This window comes from Salvelinus fontinalis, chromosome 2, assembly GCF_029448725.1.
Source record: "Salvelinus fontinalis isolate EN_2023a chromosome 2, ASM2944872v1, whole genome shotgun sequence".
Taxonomy (NCBI): Eukaryota; Metazoa; Chordata; class Actinopteri; order Salmoniformes; family Salmonidae; genus Salvelinus; species Salvelinus fontinalis.
Genome location: NC_074666.1, coordinates 56,122,206 through 56,129,178, shown reverse-complemented (window position 1 = coordinate 56,129,178; position 6,973 = coordinate 56,122,206).

Here is a 6,973-nt window from a genome sequence, read left to right as displayed (position 1 = left end):
AAAGGGATAAACATCCAACATTGGCCATGCTGTCAATCCAGCATGACTTCTGCCGCTTTCAAAACAACTGGAAACTCGGAACTGGGAAATCTTATACTTCAGTGAGTTCAAGTCAACTGGGAACTCGGAAAAAAATTATCTCCGACTGGTAAAATATGCTTTTGAACTGTCATCCAACTCAGAATTCCAAGTCGGGAACTCGGGTCTCTTTCTAGAGCTCCGACCTGAGGATCACTAACGTCATGATTCAACCTTGTTTTTTTCAGAGTCCCCAGTTGTCTTGAAAGCACCATGAATCCAGAGAATGCCAGTCTTTGATTATAAAGTTTGATGACAAAAATTGCCCACAAAGGACAGCCGCGCCACCTTCCTGTTCAAGTGAGCACAGCATAACATTGTGAGTCAAAAAGTACATTGTGTTCTGCTACATAAATGATGTAATATGCCAGGGAGATATGTATACTGTAGCTAAGAAAGTAATACCAAGTGTATGTTGTGAAGTTAGCTGTTAGTAGCCCCATATGCCTCACCCTAATAATTTGGGCCCCTTTTCCCTCATAATTTAGCCTACTGTTCTGACTTAGTGGTGCACATATTGCCTATAGCCTTTTTTTTAGAGAAATGTCATCATTGAATAATGTAAGAGCTTTCATTGTCTGCTTATATGCCCCCTTAATTTAACCCTACGGTTCAGACTTGGTGTACAGGGAAAATACTGTAAGAATGGCCCTAGTTCTGAATTCTGTCGCTGTACATTTCAAAAGTGCTGAACAAATAGTTATATTGACTACGTCCGTCCTAGCTCGCTCATTATTGTCTTAATTGAAATTACAGATAGCGTCTTATCCGCTTGTCTTCCCCTTATGCCATAGTTTGTACATCTCAATTGTCAGTAGAAACCACATTTGTTTAAGCAAGTCAGCCATATCAGCTATGTTTTTTAAAAGGCAGTAAATGAGGCTGAATGAACTGTTTCGCTGCCAGACAAGGCTCTGCTGATAGCCAGGTATAGCAGTGGTAAGGTGTTGGGACTGGCGTTGGGGCTCTGCTGTTGGGACTGGTGTTGGAACAGCTTTGTGTAGGCACTAACAGTTTGTGGGCACCGTTTGTTACCGCTATAGTCCAATTAATGTTTTGTTTAGTGTTGTGTTGTGTAGGTGCTTTGCTGTCATGCCTAAAAAATAAAAAAATGTCTTTGCCCCACCAATATTTACATGCTAAAATCGCCGTTGGTCTCAGCCATGCCCGACAACAGTGCTGGTGTCGAAGAGTTAGTTTCCGGCTACTGCTACCGCTACTCTAACATAACAGCATACCAAGGATCAATTAGCTATTGGATTTAGAATTTTAGGACCCCTTTAGGTATCAAAAATATATATAAAACATGTATTTGATGAAACATTGAATTTGGCCTTACTGCTATTAGCCCATAGAAACGCATTGAATAACAGATTCAAATACATGGAATAACAGATAGTCAAAAAACACATCAAAAGCAAGTTTGTTTTAAAGTGTCCTGTCCTATATCTGAGTGATATATGAAAGATCAGTATTATATATGTTTTTTTAACCCGTATTTGAACAATTGTTTTTCATATATAATTCACTTTTTTTTCATAGTGAGGACTGTGGGCATCCTAGAGGAAAGCCGGCATGTACATGCTCGTAAGATTCTCACCTTTCCATAGAGGGGTCGTATTAGTCTGTAGCCCAAACTGTTCGGACTCTACAGGTAGAAGTTGCCAGATTGGCAGTAGCGACTTCAGACGGTTCCCGTAATGCTTGTGGGGGTCGTAAAGACATTTCCGTGAGAAGATTGATTTTCTAGATGTCTCATGGTCTGACGAACAGTGCTGTAGCTCGGTCAACTTCCACCGCAGGTGCGGAAGGCTGCCATTGGCGGATGTGGTGGATTGAGACTCTGCCCATGCAAAAAGAACAGATAGCTTGAACAGACGGATTTTCATTGGGATTTTTTATTATGCACATATTTATTTTCACAGGGGCACGGACATTGACACTAGGGGGTTTTAAAGATATGTGGGGTTTTGGTCATGGAATTACAAGGCACAAGGCAATGTTTCTTAAACTTACAAAAGGCCAATCATTTCTCCAAAACGAAATATAAGTGTTGATATTAGTTGGCAGGGTTCTTCACCAACATTATTTTGTCATGATGTATTTCTAGTATCTTTTAATTAAGACTTTTTCTGGTATGTGTTTTCTAAGACCACTTTTCCATCTGTTCACCAGAAATCAAAGCAATTACTTATTCCTTATTTTTAGGTTGGAAAATGGATCTGTGCCTTCATTTTCCAAAAATAATAGACTCTTATCTTTCATTTGACACCCAATTCGATATGCTTCAAGAACTTCACACGTCGGCGCTCCGCCTTCGCAAATTTAAGTAGTCCGAATTCCTCCGGCTGTGTAACACACCCACCGTTTTTCTCCACAGAACCTCCTGGGGATGAGTGAACAGGAAGTCCAGCAGAGAATTCAAGACAGAGAGAAGGAGCTGAAAGATCTCAAACAAGCTGCAGCATCTCTCATTGACCTACTCTTGCTATGTCTAGCAGCCTTTTAATAGAATATAGGATCATTTGTGCCTGCTACAACTACAGGCAACAGTCGTCCCCTTGTCTTTTTTGGAGCCTTCACCTTCCTTTCTGTGTCCTAACAGCACTCTGCACAAGAATCAGTAGAAGACAGTGAGAGGATCTTTACTGAGATGATCCACTCCATTGAGAGGTGTTCTGAGGTGAAGGAGCTGATCAGAGAACAGGAAAAGGCTGGAGTGAGTGGGGCTGAAGGACTCCTGAAGCAACTGGAGCAGAAGGTCGCTGACCTGAGGAGGAGAGATGCTGACCTGGAGCAGCTCTCGCACATACGTAGGTGATCACACCCATATTCTCCTGGTAACTACACTGTTCCTGCGTTTGTAATACAAATAAAGAGTATCAACAGTAAACTGCACTAACCACTGCATAAACAAATCAATGAATTACCTCAAGCCTTTGTTCACCCTGTCTCTCTGTATTTCTCTCCCACCAGGAATATCCGGTTTTCAACATACCTTCAGACTTACCTAGCATCGATGTACTGTATACCTGGGTCTTTTCTACTTTAGAGATGTGAATAAGGCTGTGTCTAAGCCGACAGAGACATTAGGGGACTTTCTTGGAATGGTCCAAAATCTCCCACCACAGGTCAGTAAAATACTCTACCAGCAGTGTTCTCTCTATAAAAGTAACTTTAGACTGATTAAAAATATGTTTGCTTTGACAAAGCAAAACGGTTTCTCTTTTTAATAAGTAAGAGCACCTATGCGTTGAAAAAAATATATTGCTGTTGCGTTTTTTGGGGGGGGAGATATCAACACATTAATGTATTAAAGAATATCTAGTTTTTTTTGTGTCTGTTGTGGATGTTTTGCTGCCACCGGAGCCCAAGAGAACTCGGCTCTACTCTTCTTTCAGATTCCCGTCGCCTCACTTTGGACCCAAACACAGCGCAAATGAACCTAGCTTTGTCTGAGGATGATAGAAAGGGTACATCAGAAAAGCAGCCATATCCTGAGCATCTAGAGAGATTTCAATATAGCTGACAGGTGCTGTGTAGTAGATAGGCTCTGTTTGGAGGTTGTGGAGTGGGAAGGGTGTTCTTCCGTCAGTTTCATGTAAAGACATCAACAGATTGGGTGTAGGCTCTGGATTTGGAGACAATGATCAATCCTGGATTTTAGATGACACTATTCAGGGTTACTGGTTCATGCACACTAATGTGAGGACTGTAGTCCTCTAGAGTATGGGTGTACCTGGCTAGAGTAGGGGTGTACAAGGCTGGAATTCTGTCCTTCTACACCATCCCTGACACAATGACCCTCCTCCACAGAGTCCAGACCACATTCAATGAGCCCCTTTATCTTGGGCTTTGGTTTTACGACAGAACCACTACTAAACTGTCTGATTTGGAGTAGAAGTCCAAAGTCCTATAAGGAAAATACTTTGTTATGCGCTATTACACTGTAATCTTCTTTTTTTCTGATCCAGGGTCAGAACCAGTTTTTCAGTCAATTTTAGAATTGCAGGTTCTCCAGCCAGAGTCCTTTTTCTTTCAAAATCTCAGTTATTCTGGAAGTAGTTAGTACATTTAGCAATTTGATATTTTGAGACATATGAATCTGTTTTTCTGTCTTCCTTTCTCTTTTTTAATGACATAAAACCTTTGGCTAGCCTGAGAAAACATATTCCAGCACTGCAGGTGGCAGTAGGCCTAAATCACGAACTTTGGCTTAACGTCTGTAGACAGTACACTCAAGCACTCTTTGTGACAGTGAGTACCTTTTCAGTTTTTCTGCCAATAAACTCATAAAAGTAGAACAAGAAGAAACGTAGGTCTACTACTTTTAATTAAATGGAGATTGTCCATGGCCCTATGCTGTCACAGAAGCAATCAAAGGCAAAGGTAAGCCCTCTTTGTACAACCCCCCCCCCCCCCCCCCCCAAATAAAAATAAAATAAAAATAACTAAAGATCACTGGTATTTTGGGAACTATGACACCTATATGCTCAGTTTGCTTCTTACGTGCTCTGGCAAAACTTTTACAGAGAACACACATTGACTGTTGATGCAGTTGATTGTGCCTCCTGAGTAGACATCTTGGACACACGGTGGCGACGTTTCATCACTTTTGAAGGCGTAAAATCCTCACACTCCGAGACCATCATCTGCAGACTGTACAATAGTAAGCCTGTCATAAAGCCAGTCATACGGTAAATGATCCAGAGGCATCCTGTTTAAAAAAAATATATATATATTTATTTTTTTCTTCTCTGTAATACTACTGGTCACTTAGCAAATGTGTGAAGTTGGCTTTAGCTGGCCCAGATAGGTTTCAGGCTATCAATCAAGTTAGTTAGACAACCTAGCTACTCTATCTTGGCTGGCATGCCTGCTGGCAAGGTTGCTAGACTTCAGAAAAGCAAGCAATAACTAAACATACTGAATAAGACTCACACTCCTTTCAGTCTTTTGACCAGATTTTAGCAGCGATGCAGAGAAGCATATTTAGCTTCTTTAAAAAAAGAACCACCAGTCGTGGGAATACAGACAGCTCAAAAGTTATGCTTAGATATGCAGAAAAATATACATATTTTTTACATACAATTAAGCATAATGATTATGGCTCTAGTTTGCAGGAAAAAGCTGTTTGAAAAATGAAACATTATCCGATTTACAGGACAAGGGGCCTAGCCCCCCTCCGGACGACCCACCAGCCATCCTCGCATACTTTGTGCCACCTCAGATTTTTGGGCCTGAAACCTTCTACAAGTATTCCTCTAAATTCAGTATATGGTCCTTTTTTAATGTTTAGCCAGTAGCCTAGGCCAACTCCTGCATGAACTTTACAATGAAACACAGAAACTCAATGCAGCACTGAATGTTGGTGACACCTTAATTGGGGAGGACGGGCTCGTGGTAATGACTGGAGCACAATCCGTGGAATGGTATCAAACACATGGTTTCCAGGTGTTTGATGCCATTCCATTTGCTCCGTTTGGGCCATTATTATGAGCCGTTCTCCCCTCAGCGGTGCAATTCTGATATTTTTCCACTAATTGGTATTTTGACTAATCAGATCAGCTCTTTGGCCAATAACTTGGCAAAAGATCAGAATTGGGCTGCCTGTGTAAACGCAGCCACATAGGCCTCTAGTCTATAGGCCTATTATTTTCCTCCATTGCCAACGTTCCATCCAAGACACAAGGCCTATTGACCACGGGAGGGAGTCGCTGTTGCATCTCAACTTCCTGATGCCACCAATGTATGATGGAATCAGCAATTTACAGAGGAAACACAGTGCTGAGTATAGCCTACCTCCACACAAGCATTATCGACTCATGTAGGTTGTGTAGCCTATCCTCAGCACCCACAAAACAACCTTGTTTAAATGGGCAGTATAGGCGAATTGAATTGGATTTTGCTGCATTCTAGTATAGTTTTCGAGTATAGTAAAGTAGCCTAATGTGTTTTGATGGCTAGCTTATTGTGAAACGTAGGCCTATCGGAACAAGAAATCAAAATATATGTGATCATTGAGTTGACAATCAATTCTGTTTCATTGAATTCTATTTTTTTCCCCCGATGGTTTAGGCATTTTATTCTGACGAAAGACTAAAATGATATGTATTCATCTTACTAATATACCTAATATATTATGATACAGTAAGGCTAAGAAACAGATGATTATTATATCTGTCGTATGCACTGGGCCATTGACGTTTAATTGTGGGTTGGTGGGAATTAATTAGATTAGGCATATATTTTTTAAAGGATCCATCTCTCATGGGAAAACTTGGTGGGGAAAGAGGGATAAAAATATTCGTGGCTCAGGTATGTGTCAGTCACAGAGAAGAGAAACTGTAACATTTACATTTTCTCTCTATAGGCTCAGGTATGTCAGACAGTCACAGAGACGAGAAACTGTTAAATTGACATTTTCTCTCGATCGACTATAAAATACCCCCAGCGCTACAATCAGCAACACTCTGTGGGTGCGCGCGCACGCGCTTCAAACCATTTCCTCAAACCTGCGTCGATGTGCTGAAATATAACATTACATTGACAACTTTTAATTGACCAACATCTCCCACATTTCTTTCGAGAGATAGGCTTCTTATGCGTACTCATCTTTTTTATCGCGCGTTACATTGCCCACTGTGACCAGCCTCACCTCAAACTTGTTTCCTTACAATTTATTTCAGCCCTTTAACAGGAGGCTGATAATCATACCTAGGCTATATAGTAGCACAACAAGGTCAAAAACTGTAATGGATAGCGACAGGAAAAATGTGCAGAATTGAACAGGAAAAATGTATCTTTCAAATGTCCACTGTATTCATTGTTTTTTTTTAAATTAAAGGCCTAAACCATGATTCACGAAATAATGAATACATCTCTCTACAAGGAG